This window comes from Diabrotica undecimpunctata, chromosome 11, assembly GCF_040954645.1.
Source record: "Diabrotica undecimpunctata isolate CICGRU chromosome 11, icDiaUnde3, whole genome shotgun sequence".
Taxonomy (NCBI): Eukaryota; Metazoa; Arthropoda; class Insecta; order Coleoptera; family Chrysomelidae; genus Diabrotica; species Diabrotica undecimpunctata.
In genome coordinates this window covers 13,804,647-13,828,333 of record NC_092813.1, presented here as the reverse complement: position 1 = coordinate 13,828,333, position 23,687 = coordinate 13,804,647, and the positions used below count along the sequence as shown (strand labels likewise).

Below are 23,687 nucleotides of genomic sequence, written 5' to 3'. Positions count from 1 at the left end.
AAATTAACCATTCGTTTATGTCATCTTTGGGCAACGAAAACAAAACAGTTGATTCAGCCATAACTTCATTTGTTACCGCATCACGCTCGGTTGTCAAGGGGGCATTTTCATCTTAAGTTGATTCAGGCCATAATTTATTCCACGCTCTTTTCAGCGTTACTTCTGAAACATCAGCCCAAGCATCCACAGTATTGTCGACTGCGTGCTTTAAATTGGATGCATTCCCTTATTCTGGCAAAGAATATTCCTCTTCCATAACTAGGTTTTGAATAAAATTTTTTCTGTATCTTCTTTTGAATGTTTTAATGACCGACTGATCCATTGGCTGTATCAATGATGTTGTGTTCGCAGGCAGAAAAGAGCACGTGATATTTTCATCGTCACTTCGGAGCATACCGGCTTCAGGATAGGCAGGTGCATTGGCCAACAAGAGAATCGCCATTGGTGGCAAATTTGTTACTTGCAAGTATTGTCGAACATCCATTATAAAAACTTTAAAAACAAGACGTTAGAAAAATAGATAAACAAATTTTGGTTTGCAGTAGATACCTTTTTGAACCAGTCAGCGAATATTTCCTGGGACATCCATGCATTATGTTGTGCGTAGTAGTTAACGGAAAGCGCGTTCATATTAATGCCGTTGTAAAAACGTGGTCACCACTTGCATTTGAACATATCACTGCTGTGATTCGTTGCTTTTGCGTTATAAATCCTGGTTTATATTTTTCAGCCAGTGCAGTGAGTGTTTTCGTTGGCAATGGTTTGTAGTTTAACCATATTCATCGATCATATCTTGAAACTTTCTTTTATATTCGTCAACGACTTCAATACTTGCGACGCCCATGTTTTCAACTTAAATTTTCATTTCCCGTATACCGTGGCGATTTTTGAACTTTTCCAATCAACCGCTGCTTCCTTTGAATGAATGATCGCCATTCAATTCCATGTTGAAAAACAACGCTTTTTCGGTAACAATTCGTCCAGACAAAGGAACACCTTTGCTTCTTTTTTGAACGAACCACAAATACAGAGTGTGCCGTGTCGAGTGATTCATTTGTTGCTTTTTTTCATTGTCTATGTTTCATCCGGCCATCCAACGATTCCATTTGCGAAGCATACTTTTCAATTCCTTCAGCATTTTGCTTCAAATCATTGATTGTTGTTCTCGGAACATCATATTTGTTGCTCAATACGACTAAGTGACACAATCAATGTTCGAATTTGAATCAAACTGAATTATGTTGACACACAAATAATATCTGTAATAATTACTGTGCTCTGCGTTTTTATTTTCGGCTTGCGATTCTAAAAATGAAACCCAGAGCCCTAAATAAGAACAATAATTATTAACATAAAAAAATGCGGTGGTGGCATAACTTCACGTGTACATTTCAACGAATTTCACAAAATGAATTGATGACTAAATTTTTACTTATGTTGTCAATATAACTTATGTATGGACCCTGACGGTTAACAGAGGTGACGGTTAATAGAGAGACAGATAATCGAGATTCCACTGTATATATATATATATATATATATATATATATATATATATATATATATATATATATATATATTTGGATGGGTTGGAGTCAATAAAAGGGCTATTGGTTAACTATTTTTTTATTCTCGAGCTTTCAATTGTGTTTACAATTATTATCAAGAGCAAATAAAAATTAGTTTAGTAAGTAAAAATTACTGCTAATACATCTTCAAAATATTCAATATAAAAATGCTTCAATCCAATAAATCTTTCTCCGAAAATTTTTATAATTTTGAAAACATTTTTTTAATACAAAAATAATTGAATTTATAAATAAGTTCAAATAGCAACCAATTACAAAATGGTAAATATGGCTTTTTTCTTATATATATTTATATATATATATATATATATATATATATATATATATATATATATACATATATATCTATATCTATATATATATATATATATATATATATATATATATATATATATATATATATATATATATATATATATATATCTATGTTCGGATAAATTTCGATACCTTTTTGCCATAACATCGTAAGTCTCGTTTAGTAAATTTTACAGTACGGCAGTTTTTTCAATAAACGTGTTTAGAAATGTCCAATTGAAGTGAAAATTGGCATCCGGACGTATTATGATGAGTGTTTGAAGTAAAGTAATGATTTTTCTTCCAAATAGTTTCAGTTTTTTTGTAGTTGGACTTACGTTACTTTGGAAGCATTAAAAATAATTTTGCTTCTGTAGTTTTATACAAGTCCAACACTTACGATAATTTTGGTAAATTCAGAAATAATTTCATATTATGATTGTTATCGTAAGCTCAGCACTTACGATAAAAAGTATGTTTAGACACAGCCTCATAAAGTAACATAAATATATATAAAAAAATACCAAAAATCATTTATTTAAGGTAATTTATTTGTGAAAAGTAAAAAGTACAATAGGCATTTAAATGAACAACAAATCGCTTTACTCATAAACTTACAAATAGTCATAAAATCTAATGTTATTGCATGTGATATAATAAATGTGAATCATAGCTAGTCAGCAGAAATCTAATCTTGGGGCCCTTCATCGCTTTCGTCTTCCTCATCGGATTCTGCTAGCTTATCTGGCGTAGCTGATGTTTTCATTAGCCATCTTTATTCTTTTGAAACCTGAGAGGAATTATATTGTAGTCGCAGAGATCAATTAAGTCTTTTTTCTTTGCAACGGAAATAGACAATTTTTGAGACTAAAGCCGTTTTGGTTTTTTTTTTCCTTTTAATATATATAATAACGGATTTATTACGGCTGTCGCCGCTTCTCCGCCCCCAATTTCCATCTTTTTCTGTCATATGCAGTTGCCTCTTCTAAGTCTCTTGCCGCCATTGCTTCATCAATCTCGTTGCGCCAACTTCTCCGTGGTCGTCCTCTCTTTCTTCTTTCAGGAGGGATCCATTCCAGTACTCTCCTAGGCCATCTGTACTCTGGCATTCTTTTAACATGTCCGAACCAGATTAATTGTTTTCTTTCTATGTCATCATTGATATTTCTCTCCATTTTCATTTCGTTTCTTATTTGTTCGTTTCTAACTCTCTCCAGTTTCGATCTACCGCAGCTTCGTCTCAGATAATCCATTTCTGTCGTCAAAAGTTTGTTTCTATTAGCTTTGGTGACGTCCCATACTTCCGAACCGTACAGTGTAATACTTTGGACTATACTACCGTAAATGTGTTTTTTGGTTTCTCGTCGAATTGTTTTTTGCCAGAGAAGAGAGTTTAAGGCACGGGTCGCTGCTCTGCCCTTGTTTATTCTTTCCCTGATTTCATCTGCGCTATTTCCCTTCTTGTTGAAAATGACCCCCAAATATTTGCAGGATTGCACGCCTTTGATTTTGTCGTCTTCCAAGACTAGGTCACATATTTCATCTGTTCCCACTGAGAGATATTCACATTTTGTCATATTCATGTTTAGACCTGCCACCTCATATTCTTCTTGCAGTTTTCTTACCATATAGCTAAGATCGTAGCTGTCTTCGGCAATTACTACCTGGTCATCCGCAAAGAAAAGTGTATATAGCTTGTTTTCTTCCACCGTTATTCCCATGTTTCTACATTTTTTTACCCATTTCACTAAGGATCTGTCCAAATAGATTTTAAATAATTAATAATAATAATTTTAATAATAAATAATTTTCCTTTTAATTCCATCGTGAAATTGATGCAGTTCTGGCCATTATTTAAATATTCAACCTCTATAATAATATCTGGGTTACCTTTCTCAAATTTTACATTTTTAATTTCACTGATTTTTATAGGTTTTCCGTTCTTACATTTGAATTTACTCGGTTTTAGTACATCATCAGATATTTTTTTTCCATTCTAAGAAGTCGCTGAAATCAATTTTTATTTTTTCAAATGGTTTAGGTTTGGTACGAGAGTTGGATATCAATGTACACCATTCTGATGGAGCCCATACTACGCGTTTTTTGATAAACCGCTCAATTGTTGCGGAACTGAGTCGACAGGCATATAAGTATGGCCTGGTAGTAAGTATCGCACACTGATTGATGTTATATTAACAGAATCCCTAAGAAAAGTCGGGATCATTAGATGCAACTTCTTGCAAATATTTGTAGATTATGGTAGATATTTCGTTACTGCCACGTCCTCCGTCACATTCTCCCCACAAATAACAAAACCCATTTTGGGTTCCACTTTCGTAAGCTATAAGATTGTAATAAGCATACTTTCTGGTGTAGTACAAGAGCAAAATGTCTCCATGTGGTGTGTTTAACACCTTCTGTACGTCGAAATTAGCACATAAAAATTTTGAATCTAAGATAGTTTTTTTTTGATCAGCTAGAAATGAGTCTTTGCATTTTTCTTTGTTTTCCAAATGTTTGTCATACAATTGCTTTGTTTCTTCTGTTTCCTTAAAATCTTTGTCTTTTCTCACTTCACATACTTTGCACTTATCTTTTTTCGGCAAGTGAAATCCGATATTAAATTCTGCCTTAAAAATCTTTCAGAACACTTACAGGGAAACGATATCGTTCTTAGTTATGCCATTTTCTAACTGTTTTTTCTTAAAAAGTTCGTATAAGAATGATACATTACGAAATTCAGTGGGTAAGTGTCTTCTCAATGTTTTATTTCTGCAATAATGAGGTGGAACAGCGAGTAGCAACGTGATAAAATCTAAAACATTCTGCTTCTGCTCTTTCCCAGTCTTGTTATGTGGAACATGCTTACCTCTCGGATCTATTTTGGAAAATGAAGCTGACGTAGAGTTTTCTTTCGTATATCTCAAAGTCATTTGTGAAATATCCGAGGTTTTCAATAAAAATTGTTGGCACACCTCGTATTCCACATCATTCCACCTAATTATATACTTGTACAAACATTGTCTTCTGCTTCTTCCAGCCTCTTGTTTTCGACGTTTTATTATCTTTTATGCCTAAAGCAAAAGTAAAAACCATAAATAATTACCGAAAAAATTATTTTCTGGTACTTACATTCTGATTCTGCGGCTATACACAGTGCACTAATAGATCGTAACGCACTTCGCTGCATCGTAAGTAGAAATTTTTGTACCACGTGACTTGCACCTTACGATGTTTTGGTGACCATGCGATGTTTTCACAACTACAAAATAGATTTGTTCACATTTTTATGTGACTTACGTTACAGCAAATTCGGTTTTTTCTCCAAGACTATGCTATTATACCTTACGATAATTTTGCTGGGAGGTGCCTGGCGGCTTGATAGATACGATTCTTCAATAAAACTGTTTTCCCTAATTTTGTCACTTACGATGTTATGGCAAAAAGGTATCGATATATATATATATATATATATATATATATATATATATATATATATATATATATATATATATATATATATATATATATATATATATATATATATATATATATCTATGTTCGGATAAATTTCCGCGGCCAGATTAATAAAAATTACTTAGTTCTCGGGAAGAACCGCTTTGAGAATTTATTACTCGACGTTTCGGCACCCATTTTGGAGCCATTATCAAGAGTAATACGGTTCGGTTCGAGTTCGAGGTCTCAATCTGCCTACTCCCCTCACTCGAGACGCACCAGTATCGTGTTCTGTATTGCAAGAACTGTCTCTCGGCACTGAAGTCTCAATCTGCCTACTCCTCAGTGTCGAGTGACAACCGGTCTTACCCTGTGTGGCTCTTTTTATACTCACTGTATGTGCGGGAACGGTATGCGCTGACGTGGTCTGAACTGACGTGGCCTGAGCGGTGTGGGCGGGAGGTCGCTGAAGCAGGGGTCGCCATGTTGCCGGCAATCGTTTCGCGTCATCACGCGTGTTCAAGCTGTTAGGCCGTTTTTCGATTTCGATAGCTTCACGAATGATTCCCGATTTTAAGGAGAGGATGGGGCGATGGTTTTTGCTTTTTCGAAATCTATTTTGTGGCCTGTTTGAATATGATGTTGGGCTAGGGCTGAAGTAGTATCGGAATGTTTGACAGATATAGAATGTTCGTAAATACGGTTATGGATTCGTCGGTTTGTCTGTCCAATGTATGTACGTGGGCAACTGGAACGTCAGCAACTGGTATATATATATATATATATATATATATATATATATATATATATATATATATATATATATATATATATATATATATTATATTATATTATATATATATATATATTATATATTATATATATATATAGACATTTTTTACAAGACGACTTGTGGCTTTTCATCTAATCTTTGCATCAATGGCAGACAAGAAGGGTAGAAGGGGTAAAAAAACATATCGGTCTTGTGGCTTATTATATACTGAGTATATATATATATATATATATATATATATATATATATATATATATATATATATATATATATATATAGAAATGTTTCTTCAACGTTAAGTTTCCCAAAAAAATCTTTATTTCGAAATACAAAGTTTACAATTTTGAGAAATACTCTGCCGTGATAAGGTAAAAAGCAGTAAGTGCTAAAATAATGGTTTTGATCTATTTGCAATTTAGGATTTTTTCTTCCACATAATTTATTATTTATTTAATTTTAAGCAGAAAAACGTTAAAATACATTAAAAAATATGTCTTAATTTTTGACAAACAAAACAATTGTGTTACTTGGTTTTTGGCTGAAAATTAAGCAGTTACTGCTGTTGACCATAATAATCAAGTTGTTTTCTTAAGCAATAAAAATGTAGAATTTTCATGTTTATGTACTTAAATATCGGTTATGAAAATAAAACAAAAATGTAGATTAAAGCGGTAGTATAATCAAATTAAAAATAAAATGTAACTCACATTAATGGAAAAGAAAAAAAAAATCGTAATTAATTACATAATATTGAAAAAACTATTCGAAATTTATTAAGTCTTCTACATCATCTTCTTTTAATGAATGCCAAAAGTGCCGTCTGTTTTGAGGCATTGCCGTCTGTTTTGAGGCATTGCCGTCTGTTTTGAGGCATGAGGGGGCACTGTTGCGAAATTATACCTTGTTTCTTTTGCGTAGGGATACCTCTACAATTATCGCGTAGTTTACTAGGAATTTCTAGTTTACAATTTTTTTTAAGAAAATTATATTCTTTAAAATTTTCGTCGTTAATACTATTTTTATTTAAAAGTAATCGGCTGCTTCGTCTGAACTGTACTATAGATATATCGCAAAGCAAAGGTCTATCCGTTTTTTTGGATTTGGATTTTGAACCTCCAGATTTCCAATTTAAAACATCTTCGTTTTTTAAAAAAATTACGTTCAGTTTTTTCCATTTGAATTTTCTACAGCCTTAATAAAATCTTTGAAATCGTAAATATTTCCTTCGTTTGTGATCTTCATGCTCGGTTCCGCACCATGATGAACTGAATCCTCACTCATGAAGGTGTGGCCTGTCTCAAAATATTTTAGGTTAATTTAAGAGGTGGCAATCATTTTTTTATTTACCATTGTAACAAATATGGTAAATAAGCACCAATTTTTATTTTGGGCTGAGCAATTGTCTGTCCAATACAATACTTTAACGGCTTCTCTTTCTTCAACTAAAGCTCTACAATCATCATCATCCAGCCTCAAGAGTCCACTGCTGAACATAGGCCTCTTCCTCATGTATCCAACCCCGTCTATATTGCGCCGCTTTTATCCAGTTTTTATTGAGTCTTCTTAAATCGTCAGTTCATCTTGTAGGTGGTCGACCGACGCTTCTCTTGTCTTCCCTTGGCCTCCATTCCAATAACCTCTTTGTCCATCGCCCATCTGTCATTCTGGCTATGTGTCCTGCCCATCTCCATTTTAGTCTGGCTATCTTCTCGATGATGTCAGTCACTCCGGTTCTTCTCCTGATGTCTCCGTTGGTTATTCTGTCTCGCAGAGTTATTCCTAACATGGACCGCTCCATTCTTCTCTGCGTGACTCTCAGTTTGGTAGCTGCTGATTTTGTTAAGGTAAGTGTTTCTGCTCTACAATATGCAGATGCAACTTCCTCTGCCTTTCTTGCAGCCACTCGTTCATGCCACAAGACCGATATGTTTTTTACCCCTTCTACTCTTCTTGTCTGCCATTGATGCAAAGATTAGATGAAAAGCCACAAGTCATCTTGTAAAAAATGTCTTCTGGCTTCCGAAAATCCTTGGTAGCATTATAACTTTCTGTAAGTCTACACTCCTTACTATTTCAGTTTCCACTTTTTTCTGTGCAACATCCTGTTTGTATTCAATTCTTTTTTTTTTAGTCTTTTCAGAGTGCTGTAGCCATTTCATGCAAGATGTACAAGATGTTTGAAACTTAATGCCTGCAGACTCAAGAGACAAGAGACTTAGTTTAGAACCAGCTGTTGTATTAATAATATTTGTTCCGTGTATTTTTTTATCTTCATTAAAACCTTCCACAATTTCAACAACATTTTCACCTGTTATGGCTATTACCTCATTATGAGATTTTACATGCTGAACATGCAACATACATTAGGCGTACTCCTCATTTCCTAATTTTGTAAAGCTAATATTCATGTCAGACACCACTCTCCGATAGGTGTAATAGCTAACTTTATTTTCCGAATATTTCTGAAGGTAATCAACATGCATACTTCGAATTGTGATATCGTTAGATAAAAACAAACGGTTAGGAGCATGTTCTCTTCGGTAGTGACTTATACATGGATGAAACGATGAAATCTGATGTACCAAAATTGGACGATTGCATTTATTAGATGGTGTTGCTGATCCCCATCTATCTTAATTTGGGGTATTGATTCCGGTCTTGAATTGCGTAACATCGTTGTGATAAACTTATCGTTTTTTTTCGTCATAGCCAAGGTTCTTAAAAAAAAAATTTTACATATATGCTTTGTGTATGTGTGTTTTCATCTGGTAACGTGTAGATTAAAGTTCTACTTCTCTTTCTTACTTCCACCTTAGTGGTTTCACGTGCTTTATCTTTTTGAATAATACCACCATGTATCCAAGCTCTTCTTGCATTGTAATCCATTTTATACAATTCATTCCTAATGGCTACTCTTCTTTCCTCTTTTATTTTTTCTCTTTACCTTTTTTTGTATACACATGAACTCCTTAGCTGATGACTTTTCTTATCTCTTTCTCTCCTTTCTGAATGTCTTTTTTCTTTTTTTCCTTTTCGGGTACGAACTTCATCACCTATGTTTTCAGTTTCATTACTTTCAGTATTATTATTGTCTTCTGAACAGGGAGATAATTTGGATCATCAATTGAATTGTCGGAGTATCCACTAGTTTTATCTAGTATTTTTCTGTTGTCTTGTGCCTTGTTAACCGATGAACCAGGTGTTGAAAGGTCTAAAATATGAAAGTTATGTAGAGTTAAATCCGAATTTATTAAAAAACCAATGACTTACCTTCTTGATCCGATGCTTTTGGCACATACGTCTTAAAAACGGGTAGTTGTGCTTTAGTAGGTCGCTTTGTTTTTTGATAGCCGATACTGATGAGTTAAGTACTGAGAGGTCTGAAATATGAAAGATATTAATAAATAAATTTGCAGTATTTCACGAAAAAAAAGTCAAATCAATGTTTTTATTTAGTTTAAATTAATTTAATAATTTTAATAATAATAATAATATTAATTGCTTGAAAAAACATCAAATATCAAGGGTTAGAAAAACTGACTAAGACTAATAAATAAAATACAATTAACACAAAGAATTAGAGACAACTAGATATTAGACAAAAGTAAAAAAGAACAATACAATATACAACATCATTATTAAACAACAAAATAAAATTATAAATATAATAAAAATTAACGTTATTATATATTATTATATAATAAATTAAGTTATTAAACTGTAACTTAACCAATACGATCAAATATCTTAAGGACATTAACCTATTTCATAAAATCTAATTTTTCTTTTAGTTGATAAATTTTTATTTTACCTAACCTCATAATATCGTCTGGTGAGAACAATAGTGGCGAAACTTCAAAATGAACATTTAGAGATAATCTAATTTGAAGTTTTGATGAAATTGCTGAATAGTATAATTGCCTAATAGGTAATCATTTTGTAGAATTTTTCCCATAATCTACTTCTTGTTATTTAAACCAATTAGTAGAAGTAATTTTATTTGAAGAAAAGATGGACATTGTAATTTTTTTAATTTTTTTTTCCGCGTTTCGTCATTATTGCATGATCGAGGATATTTAATTGGCTGTTTCGCCACTATACACTACATTATACACTAGAAGTTTTCACTTCATTGTGTTTTTAGTTTAGTTTTTGTTTTAAATAATTAAAAAAAAAACTTTTAAAAATAAATGAAACGCATCAGACAAAATATTTTATTGTATAAACCAAACAGTTATCCACAAAATGAAACTAAAGTACAATTGACATACATAGAAAAATAACAAAATAAGATCTTAAGTAATAATTAACATCATCTCTGTTAACAAGAAAACGATATACATGTTAAAAAAATTTAAAGTAAGCAAAAGAACTAGTAAAATTAAATTTATCATTTCACTTATGTTTCATATTTCAAACTACTAAAGAACTGATTGTGGGCAGAAGGAATTGATTTATTTTGTAAAAGACTTTGCAAGTCATCAAACTTCTTTTTATAAATGGAAATTGGTTCTCGGTAGAGTGGAACCAAAGAATACTCATCCAAACTGCATAGTCGCTTTATTGTTTTGATATTTCTAACTAAGACCGATTGAAACTGAGTTTCTGTATAAGAAGTTTTATAAAAAAAAACGATCTACATGCGGCCTTTCAACTTTAACCATTGCAATATCATTAAAGTTTAATTTTTTACCTTCGCAATTCTCATTAAACGATGAATTAACTAAGGTTTGAGTCAAATGTTTAATGTTATAAAAATCTTGGTGTGCCATTTCGTGCACTTGAAATCTACTTCCTTTCTTTTTTGCAGAACTAATGATTGCCGAGTAATGTGCTGGTACGTAAATTGGTCCACTTTTAAGAAATTTCTTGACTGACTTTTCAATAACCGAATGGCTAGCATCGCCCTCATTTTGACCATGTCCTACCACAAAAAATTTGTGAGTAATGCTCTTAATTTTATATTTTGCCACAGCAAATAAATATGCTGTTATAATGAATTTATTTTTACCCTGGCCTCCACAATTGTCCGAATACAAAACAAGTTCTAAACCATCTGAATTAGCAAGATCTGATTGTTTTTTTTTAAATATTCTAAAATGCATGTCCCAATTTCGGATGCTCCCCGTTTGGCCTCTCCCTCATGCCAAAAAAAGCAGTCAACTGGTCCCAAGCCTTCTTGCTGCAGCTTACAAATTGTAAAGTTGTAGGAGTTTAACCGCGACTTATAATAAAAAGATGATACATCCCCTTTTGGAACAGGTAGAGCAGCCTGCAAATCAAAGCAGACAACTTGAAATAAATGATTAATCTTTGATTTGTCTTTACTTTTCTCATACCGCGATAATTCTTTTTCTATTATATGTGTTTTGTAGCTTTGCTCTATTTGAAGTTTTTCGTCAGGATTCGAATTCTTGTATGTATTACATGTAAGGCACTGGTCCTTTTTTGGAATGTGAAAAGACATGTTGAATTCGTAGTTAAACAGATATCTATACATAGATGTTTTGCCATAATTCTTGTTTTGTGCCTTACATAACTCTACATAATCATTGTATAAATCACTCACTGTCTTTCCACCCACGATATATTTTGTTTGTGTGTTAGCCCTGATATAGTGGCTTTCCACAGCTGGTATTGATGAAAGATGGTGTCTCATATCATTTTTAATTTGTTCCGAAATATTTTTGTGTTTACCTTTTCCACGCAAATCGATTTCTAAATAACCCCCTTTATCTTTAGTTTTGACAGTTCTGATAAATCTTTCACTTACACCAAGAGTTCCCCTAAAAAATAAGAAGCAAACTTGCTTGCGTTCATTATTTTTTTCAAAGTAGTAGCCTTTGTTTATTCCTCGCTTTTTCTGCCTTTCGATTAGAACGTGTCTGTATTTTGGTTGGATAGGTTGCATATGGTTTACAACAAAACTACGCTGATTCTCTAAGTTTTCCAAATTCCAGAAACTATTAAAAAGTATTTCCCTATCTTCCTGGGTGAACTTAACACTACATTTTAGCCTGCAAGTATTTTTGCACGATGAAAGCATTTTCCTTGCTGGAATTAACTTACCATTATGAAGAGATTGATATTCTTTTCCACAGTTTCTTAATTTTTTACAATAGTTCTTTTCCAGCCTTCTGGATTTCGTTTCCTGTTTGTCGTTCCTCCAACGTTTCTGTTCGAACCTGTGGATTCTTCGGATTCATTACTTTTTTCATTGAAACCTGGGTCTCTGTCACTATCATCTACTGATGAGCTCAATGATTTCGTAGAAGACGATCTGCTACAACGACTACCCTTGGAAGACCATGATTCAGATAAGGACTCATCGGAGCTACTTGAATCGCTGGAGTCTCTTGAACCTTCGTTTTCAATGTTCTCAATTTCCTGTTCTACCCCTATAAATAAAAGAGGTAATTAATTTAGAAATTTCCTTTAAAATCAGTAAAATTAGTCTTTGTCATCATAGGTGTTTTTATCAACATCAATTTTTTACTTTTGATCTACCATAAAACACCATCATAATTGTTAATATTAATTAATCATTAAAGTGTTTTGTCAGCTTAAAATTGGGAAACGAATAAAATAAATTGTTAATGCAATGGTAATAAAAAGATGATATTATTTAAATCAACGTATGGTCCTAAAGTTTTGGGAAAAATTTCAAAAGCATATAACTCTGACCACAATAATTTTTATTAAATTATTCAACAATTTAACTTAACTATCCTTATTATAAATCAAAATTCAAATGACAGACAAGGGACCATTATTTTCGATTTGCCTAATAATTCCCCTGACACGTTCCATAATCCTTTGGACGACCTCGGCGTCAATTTCTCTAATTTTTGTATATATGCGGCGTCTTAACTGTTCCTGATTTTGTGCTTCCCATCCGTTATTATAGACTTTCCGACTTAATATTGCCCAGAACTCTTCAATTAGACGAGCCTGATGTAGGTTGGGGGGATTGTCTGCTTTCGGTACAAAGGTAATGTTGTTAGTTTCGTACCAGTTCCTTGTGATTCTCGCGTAATGACATGAAGCAAGATCTGGCCAAAAGACTATTTGATCATTTGCATGATGTGTGTTCACAAACTGAAGCAATTTAGAGAGACATCTTTGAATATAAATATTTGCGTTTAAGGCTTCGCCTCGAACAACACCAATGTAGGGCTGTGAGATAAAGCCAGTCTTAGAAATTGCACACCATACCAAAATTGTGTCCTCAAATTTTTTCTTACTTTTGTATTTTATTTCATCAGGTACATTTTCGTAATCGTTCGTGTAAAACCCATCGTTACCCTTCATCTCAGAGTTGATAAAAGTAAAATATTTTTCATCGTCCATCACGATCAACTTGTTGACGAAATGCACTCGCCTTAACGCGCGGCAACATCTCGGAATTCTCTCTAATTGATCCTCTGTGTATTTTGGAGCTTTCCTTCTTTGCCGGTAGATAATATTGTTACTCGATAGGGTCCTGTATACTGTAGTCTTTCCAACGTGAAATCTTCTGGCCAGTTTTCGCTGTGATACCCCAATTTTGTTCTTAGCTGCTTCAATCAGTCTTGCCTCTCTTATATGGTTCAAAATCCGCGGTCAGCCACTTTTACGCAAGTTAACACATAGTATCCCTTCTTCACATTCTCTGATTGTGCGATAAACTGTCGATTTGCTTATGTTTTGATCTCGATAAATATTAACAATATCCCGTTTCGACATTCGCCCAACCATATTATAAACACCTCGACGAATATCAATTTTATAAGACATTTTGCAGAGCACAAACCAAAATATTCTGCTTTGTTTATTAAATGTCAATAACTGATGACATTTTAATTCCATGGCCTTCTTTGTTAAATGCATTTTGCTTCTCAATCAGACCAGGTGAAATTTTTCCCAAAACTTTAGGACCATACGTTAGGATAAAATAAAACATTTACCTTTCTCTGTTGGCTTCAATCCTGAGCAACTTGCTATAAGATCATCCATTTTAGGTGAATCTTTCTCAATTTTGTTTTGATTTTCGCAATTTACACTAAAAATAAAACCAAATTTAGATTAAAAAAAGCGTTTTATGTAAATAAATTTAAAAGTAAACTACTTCATTACAAAATGTTAGGTTTCTTAATATAATAAACAACTAAAACATACTTTATTTCCAGAACAGCCTGGATTTTTTCATCTGTTTGTTTTAATACTCCAAAATTACTTTCTTCGTCGTGACTCATCTTATGTAAATTTTAGTTGGAAGAATCTTGACTAAAACTTGGCTTTTCGCCTTCGCGGTTTACACTAAAAGCAAAAGGGCACAACATACAAAAATTTAAATCTACATTACACTGAAACTTACTATATTCCAAGAGCAGTTAGCATTTTTTCTGACCGTCCGCTCATGATTCCGGATCTTTAAGACCTAAAAATAATAATATTATAAACATAATTTAAGTTTGAGTTTAATATAATTTAATTCATCATTACGGTACTATCTTTTAAATAAATGTAACTAGATTTATTTTTATATATTTAATATTACAGCGAAGTAATACTGATTTAAATTATTTTTAACAGTCCCTGTTATGCAATACCCGTGAAAGTAGTAATAATATTTTAATATGATACAAAACTGTAATACAATAAAAGCTAAAATCAAAATAAATATCCCACACATAAATAAAACTTTGACTTACCTACAACATAATAGACGAAATTACAGGTTCGTCGTTCTTTTTTTTAATTTAATTTATATTTTACACTCCGAATTCAGAACATGAATGACAAAAGTGCACATTCGCCACTATTACACTAATATTTTTAAAGATAATTGTTCGAATACGTGCAATCACGGCGTAATTACAGATTCGCCAGTCTTGATGTGAAGTTTCGTTGCTTTCCCAACGAAGAAAATTTAAGCACTGACCTTCGTCGTTAATGCATCAAAATATTTGACAAATTCACAATACCCTAAAGACACGTGGCTGCCCTCTAGTAGTAAGGAAATAAAATAATTGTTCGCCGATCTTGCACATGAAAGAGGGCATATTTAGATATCGGTTTATGGACTTAACTCAAAATCCTTGATTTTCGAGTTTCGCCACTATTGTTCTCACTAGGCGATATGTACACTACCATATATATTGTAATAAACTTGTAAACGGTTGATGCGGCTTTTTGAAAATAAAAAAAAATGCCTTTACTTCTATACAGTTGACGCATAACTAAATAGCACTTTTTTACTAAAAGGGTGACATGCTCTTGAAAACGTAGCGTACAGTCATATATGACTCCTAAGTTTCCGCAAATATTAACATTTTTTAGAGGTTCATTTTTTATAATTAGTTTTAAGTTATCCTGAACAGTGGCTTTATAATTTTTTGAACAATATAACAAAGAATTATATTTTTTAGCATTTAGTTTAAGATTATGTAAAGTGGAATAAGTACAAATAGATTCCAAATCCTGATTTATTTTTTGTGACGCTTGATTTACAGAGTCAGATTCAAAAGAGAAATAGAGTTGTGTGTCATCTGCAAAAGAGTGCAATTTCAGATTATTTAAAGATTTATACAGGTCGGAAATATATATTGAAAAAAAAGAGGACCAAGAACCGAACCTTGAGGCACCCCTGAATTGACAGATGCAAATTCTGATGAACTATTATCGATTATGACCTTTTGATCAAATCCAAAATATTTCAATTTAGCACACAGAAGAGCGTGATGAATAGTGTCGAAGGCTTTAGAAAAATCAAGCAAGATGACTGAGGTTGCTTTTCCTTCATCAAATGATCGAAGTATATTATCTGTTAAGTCAAGAAGCAGAGTCGTTGTACTAAACTCTTTTCTAAAGCCTGATTGTATATATGTAACTACATTATTTCTAAAAATATAATCGTATATCTGTTTATAGATAACCTTTTCTAAAATTTTTGACAGTGCCGGTAGAATGCTTATTGGTCGAAGATCATTATGTGATTCAGTTTTATTTGATTTGGGCAGTGGTTTTACCAAAGCGTATTTCCAAGTGTCCGGAAAATAACCTACCTCCAAACAACAATTTATAAAATGCGTAATATAAGGAGCAATAATAGAAAGGGAGAGTTGTAGCGTCTTTGCAGAAATATTATAACATCCAACAGCTTCCGAAATTAACCCTAATATAAGTGATTTAATTTCATCAATAGTGGCCATTTTAAACGAGAAAATAATATCTGGGTTCAAAATATTTGACTAATACCATTGGGGTGTCTCAGGACAACAATTTACAGGACTAAAGACAGATGTAAAATAATTATTTATAGATATAGGATCTTTAAGCTCCTGAGGGATCTCTATAACTGGTTTATTTACAATTTTGAATAACCTCATAGCTTTCCAAAGATCTTTTTTATTGAAAGAAGCAGACCGATAATTTAAGTAACTATTCTTCTCCAAACGGATTGCGTTTCGAAGATCTTTATAGTAACTATAGTCTAAGACGGTTTTAGTTTTCTTATATTTGGCTAAAGCAGCATTACGAGTTTTCATCATATTCTGTATTGTGGGTGTTAGCCAAGGAGCAGGTGGCTTTGTAATTCTTAATTCAACATAGGGAGCATGTTTATCAAACAGCGAAACTAACATATCATTGAAAATTCGAATTTTATTATCTATAAAATTTTCGTACAGTATATTATCCCATGACATTTTTTACAGATCTGATTACAGATTACAGATTAAAAGAAGATATTGAAAAGTTTTTGTAATTTCTTTATATCTTTAAAAAGTTTGTTTTGTAATTAATATCTAAATCAAATTCACAGTAAGCTGCTCTATGGTCAGATAGTTCATGATCTAAAACGCCTGAATGTCTAATGAGTTCACTTTTATTTGTATAAATAACATCGAGCAGTGTTTGTGAACTGTTAGTTATGCGCGTAGGTTCCTCTACTAATTGAACAAAATTATAAGACTGAAAACAATAATTTATTTGATTATCTACTACCTGATCAACATTGATATCACCAGTTACAATAATATTATTAAATTGAGGTTTTATGTGAGAAAGAGTATCATCACAATACTGTATGAAATTTAGCATCCTGCACGCCTCAGTTCTATATATAACACCGACTAACAATGTTGTTTTCTGTATTTTCACAGAAATCCACATTTGTTCGATACCTAATGGACAGGGAAGGTCAGCAAGTTCTGACTTTGAAATGATTGAATCACGTACAAAAACAGCGATTCCACCACCTCTTGAACTACGGTCTTTACGAATTATTTTAAAACCCGAAATGTATACACTCTGATCTGAGATATCCGACTTCAACCAAGTTTCGGACAGGCAAACAATATCAAAGCTGTGATCATTTACCAGATCTAAGAAAACGTTAAATTTTGGAAACAAAGAACGTGTATTAAAATGAGCTAAATTTAGCTTTTTGTTAGACATACTGAATTCTAGTTTTAAGTTGCTCAATTTTCCCTAATAAATAACCACAAACTGAACTGTTTGCAATATGAACTGTATCTAAATTTAGTTTGTATCTTAAGTTAAACGTTTTACAATTATTACAGCACATAGTCTGACCGGTACAATCTTTTATTTCATGAGATTTAGAACATTTCGGACATATTAAATTACTAAGACAATCTTTTTTTTGGTGACCAGCTTTGCAACATTTAAAACATTTTACAATATTAATGTGTTCACTAACATAACATTTCAGCCAGACTATATACAGGAAACCTCTTTCTATTACCACTTTGTATAAAGCTGGTAAAACCTCCATCACGACGTTGAAACGCTCCTTAAACTTAACTTTTGTTACCATTTTTATATCATCTTTATTTACGTTGAGATCATTTAAACTAATAGGGTCTTGCAAAAAACTTGTTTTTTACAGAGAGGCAGCATTTACGCCACGAATCATTAATTTCGGATTTAACTTTTTTGGTTTAGTAACAGATTAAGTATTTCCTAGTTATTTGGTAAGGCACTCTTTTAATTTTTCTAAAGACATTTCGTTGTTACAGTTAATTAAAACTCTATTTTTTTTCAACTTAGTACTATCAACAGTAGCTTTTGTAGAAGAAAGATTAATTTTCGATTTAATATCGCTATCTACCTGAACCTTAGCAATATTTTGGTTCGTTGACCTTACAAGCAAAACAGAATCACAGTCAGTTTTATTTACTTTCAAGGCACCCGAGTAACTTTTTGCTGGCCTATCACTAATTGGCAAAAATAAGCTGGTAGAATTAGAAGGTTGTGCTTGAAAATCGTCACTTACCGTCGTTTTTGATTTAAGCAGTTTATTTGTGTATTCCAATTCAGCAACGTACTTATTTAAAACTTCCCTTTCTCGTGACAGACATTCAATCTCCTTCTCCAACACAACTTTTTCACATGATAACTTATCACACATTGGAGCAGAACAATGTCCTTTATTAACCGAACAGTTACGACAATAGAACGAGTTTTTATCGACAAATACAACTTTCGAAATTGCATCAAAACATTTGACGTACAGAACAACATCACAGGTATTACCCAAACATTTAATGTCATTTGTTGAAGTAAATTTAGCACAAAATTTACATTTGTCAGGAGGTTCACTGATCGAACCACCTGCCATCGTGATCGAATCGATTAGTTCGAATCTAGCATTAAATGAGCTATAGGCTCTTGTCCGCGCTAGCCGCAACTCAGAAGGTTTAGCACCGTCGGTATATTAATAGGTTTTACTCAGTTCGTATGAATATTGTATCACCGACAAGTTATCTAGTTTTATAGTTTCATAAATCAGCTATTGGCGGCAGCAAGTTATCGGCGTCCAAAATACGTTGTTGTAATTGTTTTAATAGACTTGTTAAAACGTTCTTTTCGAAACTTTCATTTGTCCTAGTTTCCTGGGTGGTCCTTCAAAGAAGTAAAGTAAACATATTTCCCTAATGACAAAACTTGTTTCCCAAGGAAAAAACCAGCGACCTATGACTGGTTGGCGAAACAATGGCATCAGGACAAGGTGTAAGGACAAACACACCTGCATCTTCGCTCATGTTCCTTCGAACCAGGTATCTTCACATTTCAACTTCAAATTAGAGATCTTCGCATGTCTCACCTTCAAGTTAGACATCAACGCAGCATCTTCAGGGTCTTCCAGTAGAACGCCTCCAGACTCCTTCATCCTGGTAGCTGATTTAACGCCTAGCATCACACTCACAACAAGCTGTAAGTTTTTTAATTTTAGTAACATTTGTGAAATGCATACTATAAACTCTTTTTGGACATTTTCGTTATTTCGCTATTCTTTTTATAATTATTGGACATTATCATATTTTCGAATTTTAGTGGGAATTCTCAAATTTTCGCTATCTCTCTGTGTTTATTACTATTCTTCTGTTTTTTAATTTAAAGATCAAATTGTTTCGCATATTTCTCGCTCATCATATTTTTATCTAATTCACTCAGCTAGTCATGAATAAAACGGTTGATGATCTTGTTAAAGTAAAAGATTACCTTGTTAAGGCAAGAGGTCGAAGTAAAGCTTCGAGAACTAGATTGGAGAATTGGTTTAAAGAAAATGAAAAAATTAATATTTCAAAAAATGAACTGATTTCTAAAAAAGACTATTTATCAAAAGGTTTTGACAAATATCTCGAGGTTCAAAATGAATTAGAAACAATAGATGATGCATTTGCTGTTGACATGGCAGATGTAGAGGACAGATTTTTAACCTTAGAATCAGCTCTAAAGGATAAAATCGATAAAATTTCAGTAAACTCTGTTGTGAGCACCTCAGCTCAACAAAATCATTCAAATAACCATCATATCCGCCTACCGGAAATAAAAATTCCACATTTCGATGGAAATATAGCAAATTGGCCTAGTTTAATCGAGATGTTTACAAAACTTATCGTAAATGATTCAAATTTTTCAGATATTGAAAAACTAATTTACTTAAAATCAATTCTCAAGAACGAGCCTTTACAACTAATTGAAAATTTGGAAGTTGTAGGCTCAAATTTTTCCGTTGCTCTCGATACACGTCACTTAAGAATAGATTTAAAAACAAATGTTTAATAATTAACACGTATTTAAAACAACTTTTGAACGTTCCTTCATTAGCAATAAATACTGCTCAAAACTTGCAAGAATTCTTAACTCACATTAAAAAGAATTTAAGTGCGCTAAATAATTTAAATATCTCCAACAATCTTACAGATTTAATTTTAATTCACATATTCACACAAAAATTAGACTTTAATATGAAACGATCCTTTGAATCCGAAAGAGATTTCAACGAACTTCCTACAATATATGAGTTTTTAAATTTCATTGAAAAGAAATGTAAGATATTGGAAAATTTGATCTTTGAAGAAAAAACAGTTTATAAATCAAAACCGTCTCTTCATACTACTGTAAATAATAGGGATACACCTTTTAAATGTTTCGTATGCAATTCTAATAGCCCAGGGAAATAAGCATTTTTTCATGACACTCGTCCGGCCAGGCAAACGACAGTTGTTTTGAGTAGTATGGACCTCTGTAACAAAAACCTATATGTTTCCTGCAGTCGATTTTTTGAACTTAATTAGTTATTAACAAATTAAGGTCAAAAAACGGAAAATTTTTGCTTTTTTCGTCCATCAGCAAAAAGTGAAGCATTTTAAACGAATTTTAGAAGAGAAGAAACTTATAAGTCATATAAAAACCTTCAAAATGGCGTTTTCTAAATGTTTCTATCCTTATTTGTTGCTTGGAAAGTTGCAAAATAAGTCAAAATGTTCGGTTTTTTATAAATGTTAATAACTTTTTTGAAAATAAACTTATAACATATATATTTCATGGAATGCTGTGCCTTCTAGTGCTTAAAATATGGTCGAAATTTCAAAGTAATAAGTCAAATAGTTTAAAAGTTATTTTATTTGTTATCCCAAATTAATTTTTTTTGCAACAATATAAGTCAGAAAATTATATAGTTTTAGCAATTGTAATGATAGTTTCTGGAAGAAGAAGACTTGTTCTATTATCAACATTAAAAAAAAATTCAGAAAATTAATTTTAAATATTGCAAAATAATTTGGCAATAACATGTCGCTTTTTTGCTTATAAACAATTAGAATAACTTTTTAACCATTGTCTGCAAAAATATTATTTTTTTATATTTAAGAAGCCTGAATTATTTCACAAATTAAAAAAAAAATTTTGTCCTAAAATAATTTGCGACAAAGTTAGCCTCTTTTTTTATTTTATTCATAGCAGCTTTGTTTATAACAATTAATAAATCTAATTAGCGTTATTTAAAAGACCATACTTTATAGTTTTAACGTACCAAATTCTAAAAAGATTGCCCTTCAATAAAATCGTCCACAAAGCTTCAAAATGTGGTCCTTAAAATCGGCTGGCTTCGAAACTCACGGGAGCCGAAGGGAGGGGGAAAGGAGCTGTTATCTGTGTCTCTGGTTCTTATTTATGGATTTCGACGTTCCTTTTTTTAATTTGTATGTACTGTTTGCGTACATTACGAATATGCATTATTTCAATAAATAAATTGTTAAATAAACTTTTTTTTTATTTTTATTGTAATATTTGAGATAATTTTAATTTAAAAACATAAATATTTATAATTAATTTATACCTCTTTAATAAAATTGAAAATAATTTATTTATAATAGATTTTATGAAAACAACAAATTGTCGTAGTCAATTGTTTCTAAAAATAGTATTGCTTTGGAAATATTAATTAAAATAATTTTTCTAATGGCTATTCTTTATTATTTTATTATTATTCTTTTTAAGTTAATTTCATGTTATCGAATGAACTATCCTACAATAAATTCGTCCCAAGAATGCAACTCAGTAATATTGGGAATATCATTTTAAACTCATCTATATCTACCAAATTAGTACTTTGATGGAAAAATAAAAATATCTAGAAAACTATTAACTTTAGGTACTTTATAAAATTTGAAGTACGATATTATTACTTTTCGATAATGATATAAAATACAGGATGTTCTATTTAAAATTACCAAGAAAATAATGTACTTGCATTTTGACTTACCCTGTATTTGATTTAACGAATATTATAAAAACGAATATGTTTTAAAATTTTTAAAAATTTTTAAAAAACTACGGTTGCAATAGATCAATGTTACTATACTCCTTTTTAATTATACAGGGAGTTAAACTTAATACGATTTTCAGGTAATATTGGTTATAACTTTTTAAATCCCCGGTATAACATAATAAAACTTTACATTGTTGTGATGTGGAAGTGAAGCAGATTTCAAATTTAAAATAAAATACAGGGTGTTCCATTTAAAAAAACATAAGTTTGGTCTGCCATCATCTTATGGAACACAATGTACGATTTTAACTATTTATAAAATGTGGAGTTTAAAGCTGCCTATAATTTTTGTTAATAACTTTTTTTTGTAATTTTTACAACAACAGATATCTTAATTGTTATAAACAAAGCTGCTATGAATTAAATAAAAAAAGAGGCTAACATTGTCCCAAATTATTTTAGGACAAATTTTTTTTCTTTTAAATTTGTAAAAAAATTTAGGTTTTTAAATAAAAAAAAAACAATATTCTTACAGGCAATGGTTAAAAAGTTATTCTAATTGTTTATAAGCAAAAAATCGACATGTTTTGCAAAATTATTTTGCAATATTTAAAATTAATTTTCTTAATATTTTTTTTAATGTTAATAATAGAACAAGTCTTGTTCTTCCAGAAACTGTCAATATAATTACTAAAACTATATAATTTTCTGACTTATATTGTTGCAAAAAAAAATTAATTTGGGATAAACAAATAAAATAACTTTTAAACTTTTTGACCGATCACTTTGAAATTTTAACAATATTTTAAGCACTCCAAGACACAGCATTTCATAAAATATGAATGTTATAAGTTTATTTTTAAGAAAGTTATTAACATTTATAAAAAAACCGAAATTTTTGACCTATTTTGTAATTTCCTAAGCAACAAATAAGGATAGAAACATTTAGAAAACGCCATTTGAAGGTTTTTATATAACTCAAAAGTTTACTATGTTGTAAAATTTGTTTAAAATGCTTCACTTTTTGTCGATAGACGAAAACAGCAAAAATTTTCCGTTTTTTGACCTTAATTTGTTAATAACTAATTAAGTCCAAAAATCGACTGCAGGAAACATATAGGTTTTTGTAACAGAGGTCCATACTACTCAAAACAACTGTCGTTTGCCTGGCCGGACGAGTGTCAAAAACAGGGTACTTTTTTTGCTTATTTCCCTGGTCTATAACTCACACAAAGTATACTCTTGCCAACAATTTTTAAATTTGTCTCGAATTCGAATTAAATTCGAACAATCTACAAATTTTACTCGCAACTGCTTTGGTAACTGTTTACGATGTTCAAAATAATCCCATCTCTGTTCGTTGTTTAACAAACTCTGGTAGCCAAGTTTCGTTCATAACAGACAGGTTAACCAAAAGAATTTGTTATTCACCCTATACAAGAAATCTTAAAAATCAGGTATAGCTCAAACTTCTTCTGTTTCAAACAAGATG

General features: G+C 31.6%; 1 long non-coding RNA gene across 1 annotated transcript; it reads right to left on the bottom strand.

Moving 5' to 3' along the window:
• Nucleotides 1–14,064: 14,064 nt before the first annotated feature.
• Nucleotides 14,065–14,557, bottom strand: LOC140452588 (uncharacterized). Its single transcript, XR_011952223.1, has 3 exons — nucleotides 14,489–14,557; nucleotides 14,290–14,430; nucleotides 14,065–14,173 (listed from the first exon to the last, which is right to left on the bottom strand). It is a non-coding gene; the product is annotated as an uncharacterized lncRNA (long non-coding RNA).
• Between the last annotated feature and the right edge of the window lie 9,130 nt (nucleotides 14,558–23,687).